At 36.5% G+C, this 14,566-nt stretch overlaps 1 long non-coding RNA gene and 6 other non-coding genes across 7 annotated transcripts; all 7 read left to right on the top strand.

Annotated features, from left to right (window-relative positions):
- The first annotated feature begins 8,192 nt into the window (after window positions 1-8,192).
- Window positions 8,193-8,267, top strand: LOC113039260 (small nucleolar RNA SNORD65). The gene has a single exon (XR_003274933.1). It is a non-coding gene; the product is annotated as a small nucleolar RNA SNORD65 (small nucleolar RNA).
- A 149-nt stretch (window positions 8,268-8,416) lies between these two features.
- LOC113039259 (small nucleolar RNA SNORD65) lies at window positions 8,417-8,491 on the top strand. The gene has a single exon (XR_003274932.1). It is a non-coding gene; the product is annotated as a small nucleolar RNA SNORD65 (small nucleolar RNA).
- A 2,686-nt stretch (window positions 8,492-11,177) lies between these two features.
- Window positions 11,178-14,336, top strand: LOC113038385 (uncharacterized). The gene is made up of 5 exons (XR_003274775.1): window positions 11,178-11,251; window positions 11,447-11,473; window positions 11,683-13,771; window positions 13,962-13,990; window positions 14,190-14,336. It is a non-coding gene; the product is annotated as an uncharacterized LOC113038385 (long non-coding RNA).
- Window positions 11,307-11,381, top strand: LOC113039257 (small nucleolar RNA SNORD65). The gene has a single exon (XR_003274930.1). It is a non-coding gene; the product is annotated as a small nucleolar RNA SNORD65 (small nucleolar RNA).
- Window positions 11,525-11,599, top strand: LOC113039261 (small nucleolar RNA SNORD65). The gene has a single exon (XR_003274934.1). It is a non-coding gene; the product is annotated as a small nucleolar RNA SNORD65 (small nucleolar RNA).
- On the top strand, window positions 13,822-13,896 carry LOC113039258 (small nucleolar RNA SNORD65). Its single transcript, XR_003274931.1, has one exon. It is a non-coding gene; the product is annotated as a small nucleolar RNA SNORD65 (small nucleolar RNA).
- Window positions 14,039-14,110, top strand: LOC113039262 (small nucleolar RNA SNORD65). The gene has a single exon (XR_003274935.1). It is a non-coding gene; the product is annotated as a small nucleolar RNA SNORD65 (small nucleolar RNA).
- Window positions 14,337-14,566: the final 230 nt, after the last annotated feature.

Below are 14,566 nucleotides of genomic sequence, written 5' to 3' on the forward strand. Positions count from 1 at the left end.
ATGTCATACAGGTCGACACTATTACAAGGTTAAAAAAAACCTTAAAGAAAAGCAAAATAATTCACAACTTAAGTAGAAAGTTATTTTCACACATTTACGTACAGGACATTCAAATCTAAATCATACTTTACACCTTATAGGGAAACATGGTAAAGATGAAATATCTAATGAAATGATTAAGTATCTATCAGACAAGGCAAATAATATTTTATTATATCTTTTTAACAGAGTTTGGAGATTAGGAAAACTCCCTTCCTCTTGGAAACATGGCATAATTATTCCAATTATAAAGCCAGGAAAAGACCAGTCACAAGTTACAGACCATTTTCATTAACTTCTGTTAAATAAAGTGAATAAAATAGAAAACCAGACATTGTGATTAAGCTGTGGAGCATTTAAAACTTCTCCTGTACCAGCTTTAAAGGTTGAAATTAATGAGATGAAACTGGGCTACTGTAAAAGGGCATTCAGAAATAGCCTGGTAATACCAGACTCTGCTAATTCACTTTGCTTCGTAGACAGAGTCTGGAATGGCAAAAAAGAGAAGTGTTTTCTCTCTCGCTAGGGGGCGCTTGTCTGAAGTTTAAAATCATTGGTTACCCATAAGCCAATCAGATACGTTTAGTTAGACGTATGTTATGCGCCTGTACAGCCGCATCGAAGCACAGACATCATGCATCGAACTCAAATCTATGATTGAACTTCCACTGAACTTCTTCTGGCTTCAGTTTGAAAAAGAGTTGAATGTTCTCCATAACAGAGCGAATTGCATCCCGTGTCTCGTTTCCCATTTCGGCGGCACCGGCGGCGCCAGGGGGGGTCTTGGGGGGTCTCAAGACCCTGCCAAAAAATGCCTCGACCCCCCATTTGACCCCCCAGCCTCTTCCTGGTTAAAAAAATATATATTCGGGATAAAGATCCATAAATGTTTCTCTTAAAACTACGCAGAACAATAATAAATAATAATTATTTCGACATTTATTCATACACTGAACCGAGAAACGTCTCTGTCGGACGCGTCCGATTCGAGAACCGAGGAGCTGATGATAACTGCGCATGCGTGATTCAGCGTGAAGCAGACTGACACAGAGCGCATCTGAACCGAACTGATTCTTTTGGTGATTGATTCTGAACTGATTCTGTGCTAATGTTATAAGCGCGGGTAAACCAAAGGCTTGAATGAAGGGCAATCATCGCCAATGACGGCATTACATCGAGCGCAAAAGAACCGGTGAACCATTTTTTTTTCAGCTGGTTTATTTGATCGTGTTGTCCGAAAGAACCGGTTCACTTGAGCACCTGCTCCTTTGCCCCTTAAGTGCCCTTTTGTCAAAGCAAAATTTCCTCAATTTTTTTTTTTGTAATAACATAAACTTTTGTGAATGCCTGCCCACGCCCAATCATAATATTAGTACAATTTATTAATAATAATTTAGCCGTAAATAAAATGACCAACATGATGACCGTTCACCTGACTACCTCATCCAACCGGGAAGATTCCTCATGCTGCACGCGCATTTTTTAATTGCTAGAGGATATTTTCAACATCGTGGCAGCTGGTAAGTGGTGTTTCATTCTCAGCGAAGTGATTTTGGTGTTTATTTACTTATTATAATTTTACAAGAACGATGTGATGTGAGAACATGCAGATACGTTGTTTATATTGCTGTGTGTAGCCTGTAGTGTAGAAGTAACACTAGCGTGCTGTTTGAGGGAGAAAAGTTTCACAGGCATCGAGGGGTCTGGTCTTTTTTATGTTATTTGAATAAACTTTTATTATATTACAGTACTTATTTATTTTTAACACGTAAAAGTAATTATCACAACACTGGTAAGGCTTATTAAGATTTTCTCATTCTCTGAATTATCATTATAAAAATAAAAACAATTCAGATTTTAAATGTGATGCAAATATTTTTTCTACAATAGCAACAGTGTTTACAACAGCAAGACCACTTTAGACTGTAAACTCAATAATATCTATCTGGAAATAAATGTAAAAATATCAATGTCAATAAAAATGCATAATATACCTGACATGAAAGTGCAGTGTGAAGGATATGAATAACAAATGTAGCCTGTCATTTGTTTACATTGCAAAGGTGTTTTTGTTGTTTAGTAGCAGAAATATGCAGTTATTAGCCATGTCCACTGTATTTTTTGTTGGTTTTCATGAGACCCCCTTGAAAAGACCAGGACCCCCCCATTGCCCCCCCCATCAAAATTGTCTGGAGCCGCCACTGTTCGGCGGTCGTTTCGGTTTTCGATTTCTCTAACCTACAATGTAAAACTCGGCGCTTAGCATCTACGTGACGGCTCTCAGCCCGCCCTCTGTTCGTTGATTGGCCCGGCTGTTTCCAGACCGGTGGCAAACAGAAAGCTCTGACGCTGTATCAGACCAGGGGGCAAGGAACTAGACCGGAAGTTGAAGCCGGGTGGGGGCTGCCATCTTTTAGCAGAACTTCACTTGCGTTAGCATTCCCATTGACTCCCATTCATTTTGGCGTCACTTTGACAGCGAATAACTTTACATCTGAGGCGTTTAAAGACTCCGTTTGTCCATTATTTATTTCTAAAGATACACGACAATGTATAAAGGTCTCAATTACCTTCTATGTTACATTATGGCCCCGTATAAACAGTTTTTGTAAAAAATAGGCTAACGATTGCGTCATAACCACTCGTCTCTCTGTCGCATTACCGTACAGACAGGAGGAGAAGCTCGCAGGCAATTAACTTAATATGGCGTACTGGCGTTACGTTTTATAATACTATACAAAATAATTAATCAGAATACTTACTCTTGCTCACTCAAGACAAAGAACTACCCGCTCAAGCTCGCCGTCTCCGCAAGATTAACGATGGCAGTTTGCAAGTACAGCTACTAGAAGATTTACATCTGTCAGACAGGTTGCTGACGTCGTCAAGCTTCGTTTGAGTCTGCGCGTCAGAAACGGAAATGCTAAAAAACGTTAAAAATGGGCTTCACTTGTCTCAATTGAGTTCCAGTGGGGTCGCTGTGTCCATTTCTTTTACTGTCTATGTATCAGACTGAGTACAGAAGCGAAATGAAATTGAGCGGAAGTAGGAAGTAGTCAGGCTAATTCAGAAATACATCCAGTTAAAAAAGTATTAGAAAACTGTTGGGAACATGAATATGTTAATATAAATGGATGGAAAGCAAGTAATGAGACACATAACTGGAATAAGTAATCGTGATGTTTGCAATACTGTTGTGTTGCCAGTAACACCTCCATGGTTTTTACAATGCCTGTAGTTGACTTTCAGGTTTTAGTGGGTATAAATTATAAAAACAGACAAGAATCTAAGAGTTCAATAGTACAGAACTATATATATATATATATATATATATATATATATATATATATATATATATATATATATATATATATATATATATATAGCAATATGTTTAAGGTTCAGGTATAGAATATCAAAAAGAACATCTAATCATCTGTCAGTTTATACTACAGAAATGATTGCCATATTTTTGGCTCTTCAGTGGGTTGAATACATTAATATACCAGAAGTATAAGACTCGTTTTCAGCGCTGACAAGTTTAAAGAGTGGTAAATCATCAACTAGACAAGACATTTTGTAAGACATTTTACAGATTTTTTTCAGAATACAATCAAAAACAATTATTTATTTTGTATGATACTGGCACATATAGGTATAGAAGGTAATGAAGTGGTGGATCAGATAGCGAAATTAAAATTGCGTAAATTAGAAATAAAAAGGGTCTTTAAAAAGCATTAAAAGATATGTGGCAAATGAAATGGGATGGTGAGAATAAAGGACGGCATTTATATAATATTCAAAGAACAGTTGGAGATGAGAGGAGAATTTGTGGGAATAGAAAGGAAGACAGCATAATATCTCACCTTAACCAATCTTTATTTATAATAGGTAAACATGAGTCTGGACTTTGTGTAAAATGTGATCTTCCTGAAACAGTTGAACATATTTTAATAAAATGTAAATGATATGATAACAAAAGATTACAACTTACAGAACACTTAATATAGAAATAAATCAGATCTCACTTCAGAAATTGTTAGAAAGATGTGGATATAGAAATTCTTCACATATTAATTATCTCAAAGATACAGAGGTAATAAAAAGGTTATTTGCTTTCTTTTTCCTTTTTTTTTTTTTTTTTTTTTTTTGTTAATTTTCATTACCGTTGATGCTACACAACTTCATCCTAGTAGGTGGCAGTTAATGCACCTAAAGCTGATTTGCCAACCGCCATAAAACGTCAAAGAAGAAGAAGAGCGTGTGTTGATGATCATGCAAGAAATATATTTTAGACTTAGGCAAGTAAATAGGAAGTATATTGATGCTTATTTCATTTTGGGAGGAGATTTCAACGAATGCATAGATGATTGTTTGGACAGATACCCCCCTAGACTTGATGGTGGAGAAAATAATGACTTAATTTTTTCTCTTTGCACAGATCTCTCCCTGACTAATGCATGGCGGTTCTTTAACCCTTATACAAAAGATTTTACCTGGTCAAATAAAACTTTATCTCTTAGATCCAGGATTGATTTATTTTTAATTTCTTCTTCTATTCTTAGATATTTAAAAGATATTTCTCACACCATTGCCCCCTTATCTGATCATAAGTTAGTTTTTTTAAAGATAAGTGACGTCCAGGATAATCCGAGACTCAGGGGTTACTGGAAACTTAATAATACCTTGCTAAAGGATCAACAGTTTAATCATAGTATCATCAAGCTTATCAAACAATTATTTACTGATTTAAATGGGGATTATAAAAAAACATGGGAGTTCTTTAAATATAAAGCCAGACATACAGCAGTTAAAAGAAGTAAAGAAATTAAAAAGAGTAAACGTCAAACTGATTCAGAGTTGGTTAATAAACTTGATGAATGAATTATTGTCTAAAAGTAAAATTACAGAAGAAGAACATTTAGAACTAAAAAAGTTAAATTTGGAGCTTGATAAAGCCTACTTAGATTTGGCTAAAGGTGCATATACAAGGTCTCGTGCTAAATGGTTGGAGGAGGGGGAAATCAATTCTAGTTATTTTTTTTGCCCTGGAAAAAAGGAACGGTCAGAGGAAAGCTCTCTCTGCACTAAACATTGATGGAGTCATTTCTAAAGACCAAAAAGTAATGTCTGATTTTGTTGCAAACTTTTATAGCACTCTTTATACCTCTAATTTCAACTGTAATATTTCTGAGAAATGTATTGATTTAATTAAACACCATATTAAAGTTATTGATCGAGAGTATAGTCAAATTTGTGATTCTCCTTTATCAATTGATGAAATCAAGCAAGCTCTACATAAAATGAAAAAAGGTAAATCCCCTGGGATTGATGGGCTCTCGGTAGAATTTTATCTCCATTTTTGGGAGTTTATTAAATTACCATTATTTCATATGTATAATGAATGCATCAGTCAGGGAGATATGACGGCTACTATGAAACAGGGAGTCATCTCTCTTATACCCAAGCAAGACAAGGATCCTTTAATAATCGACAATTGGCGACCTATTACTCTGGTAACATTAGACTATAAAATATTAGCCTCTGTCTATGCTAATAGATTAAGTTATGGTTTAGACAATATCATTTCAGAATCTCAATCTGGTTTCATGAAAGGCCGTCACATTTCTAACAACATAAGATTAGTACTGGACTTGCTGGATTATTCCGATTTAATTCATTCTGATGGTCTCATACTTTTTCTTGACTTTCATAAAGCCTTTGACTCCATAGAACATAAATTTATTTTTCGTACTCTAGAATTATTTGGATTTGGTAAAGCATTTATGGAGACTGTATCCATGTTTTATAGAGGCATTAACAGCTCAGTAATTGTGAACTTTGACACTTCTAAGAGGTTTAATATATATCGTGGAGTCAGACAGGGCTGTCCAATCTCCCCATTTTTATTTCTTTTAGCCACAGAGTTACTCTGTCTAAGAATTAAACAAGATGAAAGTTTGAAAGGAATTTCAGTTTTTGACAGGGAGTTCAAAATATCACAGCTAGCAGATGACACTACGCTGTTTTTGCAGGACAAATGTCAGTTACCAAAAGCTCTGGATTTGGTTGAACAATTCTCATGTGCGTCAGGTCTAGAACTTAATACTTCGAAATGTGAAATTATGACAATTCATGATAGGGATGATATAGTCTTAGGAGGCATCCTAGTTAAAAAAAAGTGTAAAATATTTAGGAATTCATATCAGAAGAAATTTAATCAGTAGACATCATTTAAATTTTTCTGATAAAATTATAAAAACGAAACAGATCTTTAATATCTGGCTTCAGAGAGATCTTACATTATATGGTAGAGTTCTTTTATCTAAAGTTGAAGGGCTCTCTCACTTTGTATATTCTGCTCTTTCTTTGTTTGTCAACGATAAAGCTATAAAGGAAATTAATAAAATATTTTTGGATTTTATCTGGAAAAATAGACCGTACAAGTTAAAAAGATATGTGCTTACTAACTCCAGAAGCGAAGGTGGCCTTGATTTTTTGGACTTTGCAGACACTGTAAACACCTTTAAAGTAAACTGGCTGAAAAGATGCCTTGCAAATCCAATGTCAATGTGGTTTTTTTATCCCAAATAAGATATTTGACCAACTTGGTGGCCTATCTTTCTTAATGAAATGTAATTTTCTGCCTGGTAAGTTACCTATTTCCTTATTTAACTTCCACCATCAATGTCTTCTTTCCTGGAAATTGTGTTTTGTCCATGGATTCTCCCCCCATAAAGTTCTCCTTTGGAATAATGCTGATATAACGGTTAGAAATAAATCACTTTTTTTCCCTAGATGGTTTAATAATAACTTGAACTCTATTCTATCTGTGTTTGACAAGTTTGGTAATATTTTAACTTACGAACAATTTATGAATCTTCATAATTTTCCAGTCCCACCAAAGGAATTATAATTTGATGAGAGCCATCCCAGTAGGTTTAATTCAGTTAATTTCAAGTCACCTTAAATTCAGTAAAGGCAACAGCGTTTATCCGGCTTTACGTTTGGGGGGTATTGGTGTTTTAGATCGGAAATGCAATAACAGACATATGTGCAAAATATTTCAGACAAAAAGAAAGATTGTTCCAAGAGGGAAATTCTATTGGGGTTCCTTTATAACAAATATAAATTGGAGAAAGGCCTGGCTCCTGCCAAGTAAATTTTGCATTTCTAATAGGGTAAAGGAGATCCATTATAAAATCCTTCATAAAATCTACCCCGTTAATCTGTCTGTCTCAAAATATTCTAATGTCGATGAATCATGCTCGTTTTGTGGTTTTGTGGAGGAAACAGCTGCCCATTTGTTTTTTGATTGCGGTGTCACCAACAAATTATGGGTTGACATAAGCACCTACATTTCTAACCTTACAAATGTGTCCCACATTTTTATCCTCAAAGATGTTATCTTTTATTATGAAAATCCAAAGCTATTATCTGTTGAATATGTTGTTAATTTTCTTATATTGAATGCAAAATTTTTCATTCATAAACAGAAATGGCTTAAGTCTCCTTTGTCTTTCCCCCATTTTCTTATGGAATTGGACTCTCTTGTTTCATCTCTTAGACTTACAAAGAACAAAAAGAGTAGCAAGTTTTTGATGTATTATGACAACTTTTCCTAAAAGAATGTAAGTTTATTTTTGCACTTTTATGTATCAATAATACTATAATTTTATATGCAAATCCAGAATGTCTATTTTATTTTATGTTTGCTTCTCATTGGAGTGTATTTATATCTCGCTTCCCTGTGTTTTTGTATATTTGTACAAGTTTTTTTTCTTGCAATAAAAAAAAAGAAAAAAAAGAAAGAAATATATTTTAGAAAGGCAAGAGTTTAAGAATCAGCTACGGGAAATAGGTATATTATAATATAATGTAAATAATATAGTAACATATGGAAATAATGACCCAGGACAGAGATATTTGTTTAATTTTCTAAGGAGAACTGGACTGGAAAGACGAGTTTAAATAAAAGTGAGTAAGCTAGAGTGAGACAACAGATGGTAGTAATGCAACACTTTGGATGCCAACTGCCATAAAAATCCATTGAAGCAGCAGAAGAAGAGCGTGTGATGAAGGGGAAAAAACGACTGTTTGCTGGTAATACACAGTAACCATATTTTTTCAATAATGTCTCTTTCCATAATGTGTTGTGATGAAACCTAAACTGAAAATAGCTGGAATTACCGTCAGATGGTTCAGTGGTGATGATCGGTTTTCTGAGCACACTAAATGTATGCCAAGAGTAAGATCTGTATGAGCTGTTCGTTAACAGTCAGTGTTTGTTTTCCTAGGTGTTTTCTGAGGACTTCACAAATTCATGGTGAGTTCTGCAGAAATGCTGTTACTTATTTTAAATATTAAACAGAGTTCATTATGATGAAACCTAAACTGAAAATAGCTGGAATTACCGTCAGATTGATCAGTGGTGATGAAAGGTTTTCTGATTTGAAAAATACAATTTTTTTTAGCTTTCTGTGAAAAATGGCCTGCAGATGACTTAAATTTGATTGTGTTCATTTACCCAACAGATTCCGATGAAGGAGATTTGGACCACTTTATCCTTAATCTTCATATTCAGACTTTTATTTGAACGGCTGTGTGTCAATTTCATGTTTGTATATTAAATTGTATTATTGTAAATCAAAAATCTTTATTCACACAATGCTCTGCCACTGAGCCACAGGAACACTGTAAATTTAATACAATGAAAGCAATGGAAAGAAATCTCTCATACAACCCACCAAAAAAAAAAAAAAATGCATTCTGTCTCTCTCTCTCTCTCTCTCTCTCTCTCTCTCTCTCTCTCTCTGTATTAACTCTGAGAATGAAGTGAAATTTACAAAAAAGAAAAAGCTCCATTCTCCCCAAATGTACAAGATACAGATATCACTATTTGGCTGAATTTACAGTCTGGTCACTGTTGCGTTTTGCTAATTTACTAGGTTTCAGTTGTGCATCATTTTTGTCCTCCAGTTCCATAAATTTTTCTTCTTTATCATTTTCTGTCTGTGTCTCGCTCATGTTTTCCTCATCCTGGTTTTTCCTTTTGCTGTCCATTTTCTGGTTTTCTGTTCCTCTCATATTTCTCTCCTTTTTGGTCCCGTTCCCTGTCCTTTGGGCTGTTATCTCATCTGTCTCTCGCTCTCGTTCTCCTTTACGGTGTCTTTCTCTGTCTTTTGGACTGTTGTCTCTTCTGTCTCGATCTTGCTCACCTTTTCTGTCTCGTCTGTCTTTTGGGCTGCTGTTTCTTCTGTCCCTGTCCCTCCTGTCTCTGCCTCTGTCATCTTTTCTGTCCCCATTAAATCACTTTTATTGTCACATCACCAGACAAATCAATTTAACATATAGACATAGAGACCTCACTGTTGTTAATGCCAAAGAATTTAAAGCTGTTTACCCGCTCCACATGTGTCTGGTCGATGTTGATGGGTATGTGTTCTCTGCTCTGTCTCCTGAAATCCACCACTAGCTCTTTGGTCTTTTCGATGTTGAGAGAGGTGGTTCTCCTGATACTTGATATTTAGTCTTTCTATTTCTGTAGGCTGTCTTATCATTCTCGGTAATCAGGCCTATCACTGTTGTGTCGTCAACGAATTTGACGATGACGTTGGAGCTGTGTGTGGCTGCACAGTCATGTGTGTACAGGAGTAGGCTGAGGACACAGCCCTGAAGAGCACTGGTGTTGAGCGTCAGACTCAGCGGGGATGAAGTGTTGTTGCCCATTCTGACCACCTGACTTCTGCCTGTCAGGAAATCCAGGATCCAGCTGCATGGAGATCTGTTTATTCCCAGAGTCTGGAGCTTTGCAACAAGTGTGGCAGGCACTATGGTGTTAAATGCTGAGCGGTAGTCCACAAACATTCTCACATAGGTGTTCTTATTTTCCGGGTGGGACAGAGCAGTGTGTAGTGTGAAAGTAATAGCATCGTCTGTGGAACGGTTGCTACGATATGCAAATTGTAGCGGATCCAATGAGGCAGGCAGAACAGAGCAGATGTAGTCTGACGAGTCTCTCAAAACACTTGCTGAAGATGGGGGTCAGAGCAACGGGCCTCCAGTCATTTAAGCATGTGATTTATTTTTCTTTGGTATGGGCACAATGGTGGATTTTTTTGAGGCACGAGGGAACCACACACAGGTAGATGGAGAGGTTGAAAATGTCTGAAAACTCCAGCTAGTTGGAATGCACATGGCTCGAAGCACATGGCCCAGGACGCCATCAGGACCTGCAACCTTGCGGAAATTCACCCGTCAGAAGGATCTTCTGCAGCAGCCACGGGGGCGGTGTGTGGGTGGGTGGTGTTTTCAGCCTCGGAACAATCATAAAAGTTATTAAGCTCATCCAATTGAGAGGCGGCAATGTTCACAGTAGCGGGTTTATCCCCTTTAAAATCTGTCTCACGCGCCTTTCTTTTCTGTGGTCCCTGTCCTCCTTTCTGTGATTTTTTGTCTTTTGTATTTAATTTTCTTTCTATCTTTATCCTTTGCTCTATCCCAGTCTCTTTCTTTGTGATTCCTTTCTTTAATATCTTCCCTCTCATGCTCTCGCTCATCGTCACTATCTGAAAGAGAACTCTTTTTTTTTTTTTTTTTTTTTTTTTTTTTTTTTTTTTTTTTTTTTGTAGTGACGTTTTGAGTGATTGCCAACCTGGAAACCTATAAACATGCAACCTTGGACATTTGGAAAGATTAATATGAAATCAGTGTAATGCATGTACAGAAATATAGGCCTATGTCAAATATAACACGTCCAGAGCAATTTTTTATTTTTATATATAATGTTAAGGGCTTATTCAGTCAATTTAAAGGTGGCTGAAATAAGAAATCTAGTTCCTTTGTAAAGGTGTTGTTGGTGGTGATGGTGTTAAAGGGTCATACAGTTGGAATCGTACGTACGTCAATCAGAACTCAAAATATTGTGGATGATCAACACACGATTTGATATACAGTATTGAGTAGGTGTGCTTTGATAAGGTTTTATTTTATAGTAATTTTTTTTCAGTATTTGGCAGAAATGATCGGATCGCACTTAGGGTTCAGCCTATGGTTTTTGACCTGTGGGGGGCAGTACGCCTAGCGTCTAAACTCGTAGATCCTCAAGAAGAAGACCAGTACATATAACACGAGGCGAAATCAGGAAGGTCCTTTCTGTTCTGAACCAGCAAAGAATGAGTTTAGATTGAGGGAAAAATGCGACTATTTGCTGGTAAGATATAGTAGTTTGTTTTTTTTTTCCCTGTAATGTCTCTTTCCATGATGTGTTGTGATGAAACCTAAACTGAAAATAGCTGGAATTACCGTCAGATTGTTCAGTGGTGATGATCGGTTTTCTGAGCACACTAAATGCATGCCAAGAGTAAGATCTGTATGAGCTGTTCGTTAACCGTGTTTGTCTTCCTAGGTGTTTTCTGAGGACTTCACATTCATGGTGAGTTCTGCAGAAATGCTGTTACTTATTTGAAATATTAAACCGAGTTTATTATGATGAAACCTAAACTGATAATAGCTGGAATTACCGTCAGATTGATCAGTGGTGATAAACGGTTTTCTGATTAAAAAAACAACAACACTTTTTATCTTTTGTGAAAAATGGCCTCGAGATGACCTTAAATTTGATTGTGTTCACTTACCCAACAGGTTCTGATGGAGGAGATTTGGACCGCTTTTATCCTTAATCTTCATATTCAGACTTGTTTTCTTTGAACTGCTGTGTGTCCTATAAATATTATGTTTGTATGTTAAGTGTATTATTGTACCTCAAGTCCTATTAAAAGTTCTTTATTCAAGTACTGTTTTCTTAATTTATCATGTTTCTATGGGTGAGGGAAGTTCCTGACATGCTCCATATTTAAAACCCTCCCTTAAATCTGAAACTATGAAGAAAAAAAAAACTTGCAACCCAGCCAAAAAACTTAACTGCATTGCAGCAAACAAAATGGTTTGCCACAATTAACCTGCAGTTTTTCTTTTCCTTCTCTTTATTAAAAACTGACAATTAAGTACAATTTACAAGAAAGAAAAAGCTCCATTCTCCCCAAATTTACAAACACTTAGGCTCACTAAAGCATTGAAATTATTTGCCGCCTTCAAACCCATAAATACTGTCTCAAAGAGGGAGAAGTGCATAAAAGTGAGATACAATGGTCAATCCTTTTGCTAGTCGTCATCTTTTTCAATGTAGGTCTTTGCAGCAAGAAGTTGCTGGGCCAGATCTCTCTCTGGCTGATTTTACAGTCTGGTCACTGCTGTGTTTTGCAAATTTACTAGGTTTCTGTTGTGCATCACTTTGGTCCTCCGGTTCCATATTTTCCGTTTGTCTCGCTCATTTTTTATTTTTGCTGTCCGTTTTCTCGGTCCCTCTGATCTTTTGCTCCTTTGTGGTCCCATTCCCTGTCCTTTGGGCTGTTATCTGTCTCTCTCTCTCTCACTTGTTCTCCTTTACGGTGTCTTTCTCTTTCTTTTGGATTTATCTCTTCTGTCTCATTCTCTGTCTTTTGGGCTGCTGTTTCTTCTGTTCCTGTTACCATGTTTGTCATCTTTGTCTCTGTCCTTCCTGTCTCAGTCTCTGTCTTCTTTTCTGTCCCTGTCTTGCTCCCTTTGTCTTCTGCGGTCCTTGTCTTCCTTTCTCCTGTCTTTTGTTTTTCTCTTTATCTTTATACTTTGCTCTATCCCTGTCTCTTTCTTTGTGACTCCTTTCTTTAATCTCTTCCCTCTCATGCTCTCGCGCATCATCACTATCTGAAAGAGAGGATTTTTTTTTTTTTTTTTTTGTCTGTAGTGCCGTTTTGAGTGATTGCCAACCTGGAAACCTATAAACATGCCCTTGAACATTTGGAAAGATTAATATGGAATCAGTGTAAATGCATGTACATAAATATAGGCCTATGTCAAATATAACACATCCGGATAATTTTTTTTATTTTTATATATCCAATCCGCTTTATTTATATAGCACAATTTAAATAACAAGGTTTCCAAAGTGCTGTACACCACAACAATAAAAGACACAATAGGATACAAGACAAACACAATAAAATAAAAGTAATAGAATAAGATAAAACAACATGAAATTATAGAAATCAAATAAATAAAATGCACTGCACACACAACACATTTAAATCACATGAATCACGATTACCTGGTGTTAGAAGCCAGAGTAAAGAGATGGGTTTTAAGCACAGATTTAAAATGAAACAGTGAGGAGACTTGTCTGATGTGTAATGGCAATACATTCCATAGTTTTGGAGCTGCAACAGCAAAAGCTCTTTCTCCTCTGAGTTCTTTATAATGTTAAGGGCTAATTCAGTCAATTTAAAGGTGGTTGAAATAAGAAATATAGTTCCTTTGTAAAGGTGTTGTTGGTGGTGATGGTGTTCAAGGGTCATACAGTTGGAATCGTACGTACGTCAACCACAACCCAAAATATTGTGGATGATCAACACACGATTTGATATACAGTACTGAGCAGGTGTGCGTTAATAAGGTTTTCCTTTTTCATAAGTTTTTTTTCTCTCCAGTAGATGGCAGAAATGAGCGAATCGCACTTAGGGTTCAGCCTATGGTTTTTGACCTGTGGGGGGCAGTACGCCTAGCGTCTAAACTCGTAGATCCTCAAGAAGAAGACCAGTACATATAAGACGAGGCGAAATCAGGAAGGTCCTTTCTGTTCTGAACCAGCAAAGAACGAGAGCGAGTTTGGGTTGAGGGAAAAAACGATTGTTTGCTGGTAAGACACAGTAACCATATTTTTTCAATAATGTCTCTTTCCATAATGTGTTGTGATGAAACCTAAACTGAAAATAGCTGGAATTACCGTCAGATTGTTCAGTGGTGATGATCGGTTTTCTGAGCACACTAAATGCATGCCAAGAGTAAGATCTGTATGAGCTGTTCGTTAACCGTGTTTGTTTTCCTAGGTGTTTTCTGAGGACTTCACAAATTCATGGTGAGTTCTGCAGAAATGTTACTTATTTTAAATATTAAACCGAGTTCATTATGATGAAACCTAAACTGATAGCTGGAATTACCGTCAGATTGATCAGTGGTGATAAACGGTTTTCTGATTTGAAAATGACAAGGGGGTGTTTTCTGAGACAAATGGCCTGCAGATCTAATTTTGATTTTTATGTTCCCTTACCCTACAGATTCCGAAGGAGATTTGTACCAGTTTTTATCCTTGACCTTCATATTCAGACCTGTTTTCTTTGAACTGCTGTGTGTCATATAAATATAATGTTTGTATGTTAAGTGTATTATTGTACCTCAAGTCCTATTAAAAGTTTTTATTCAAGTACCGTTTTCTTCATTTATCATGTTTCTATGGGTGGGGTAATTTCCTGACATGCTAGCACTCTATAAGAGATGGATAGATAGATGTGTATGGGCTATATAAGCCATATAAGGGCTTTTACATTTGGGCGCGTTTGTTTCGGCCGGAGCGCAGTGTTGTACCCAATTTTGACCCGCAACAGAACTCCGACTACATTCTCCAGGTAGTCTGGGGTTCGGTACCCCAGTGTGC

The sequence above is a fragment of the Carassius auratus genome, chromosome 21 (assembly GCF_003368295.1).
Source record: "Carassius auratus strain Wakin chromosome 21, ASM336829v1, whole genome shotgun sequence".
NCBI lineage: Eukaryota > Metazoa > Chordata > Actinopteri > Cypriniformes > Cyprinidae > Carassius > Carassius auratus.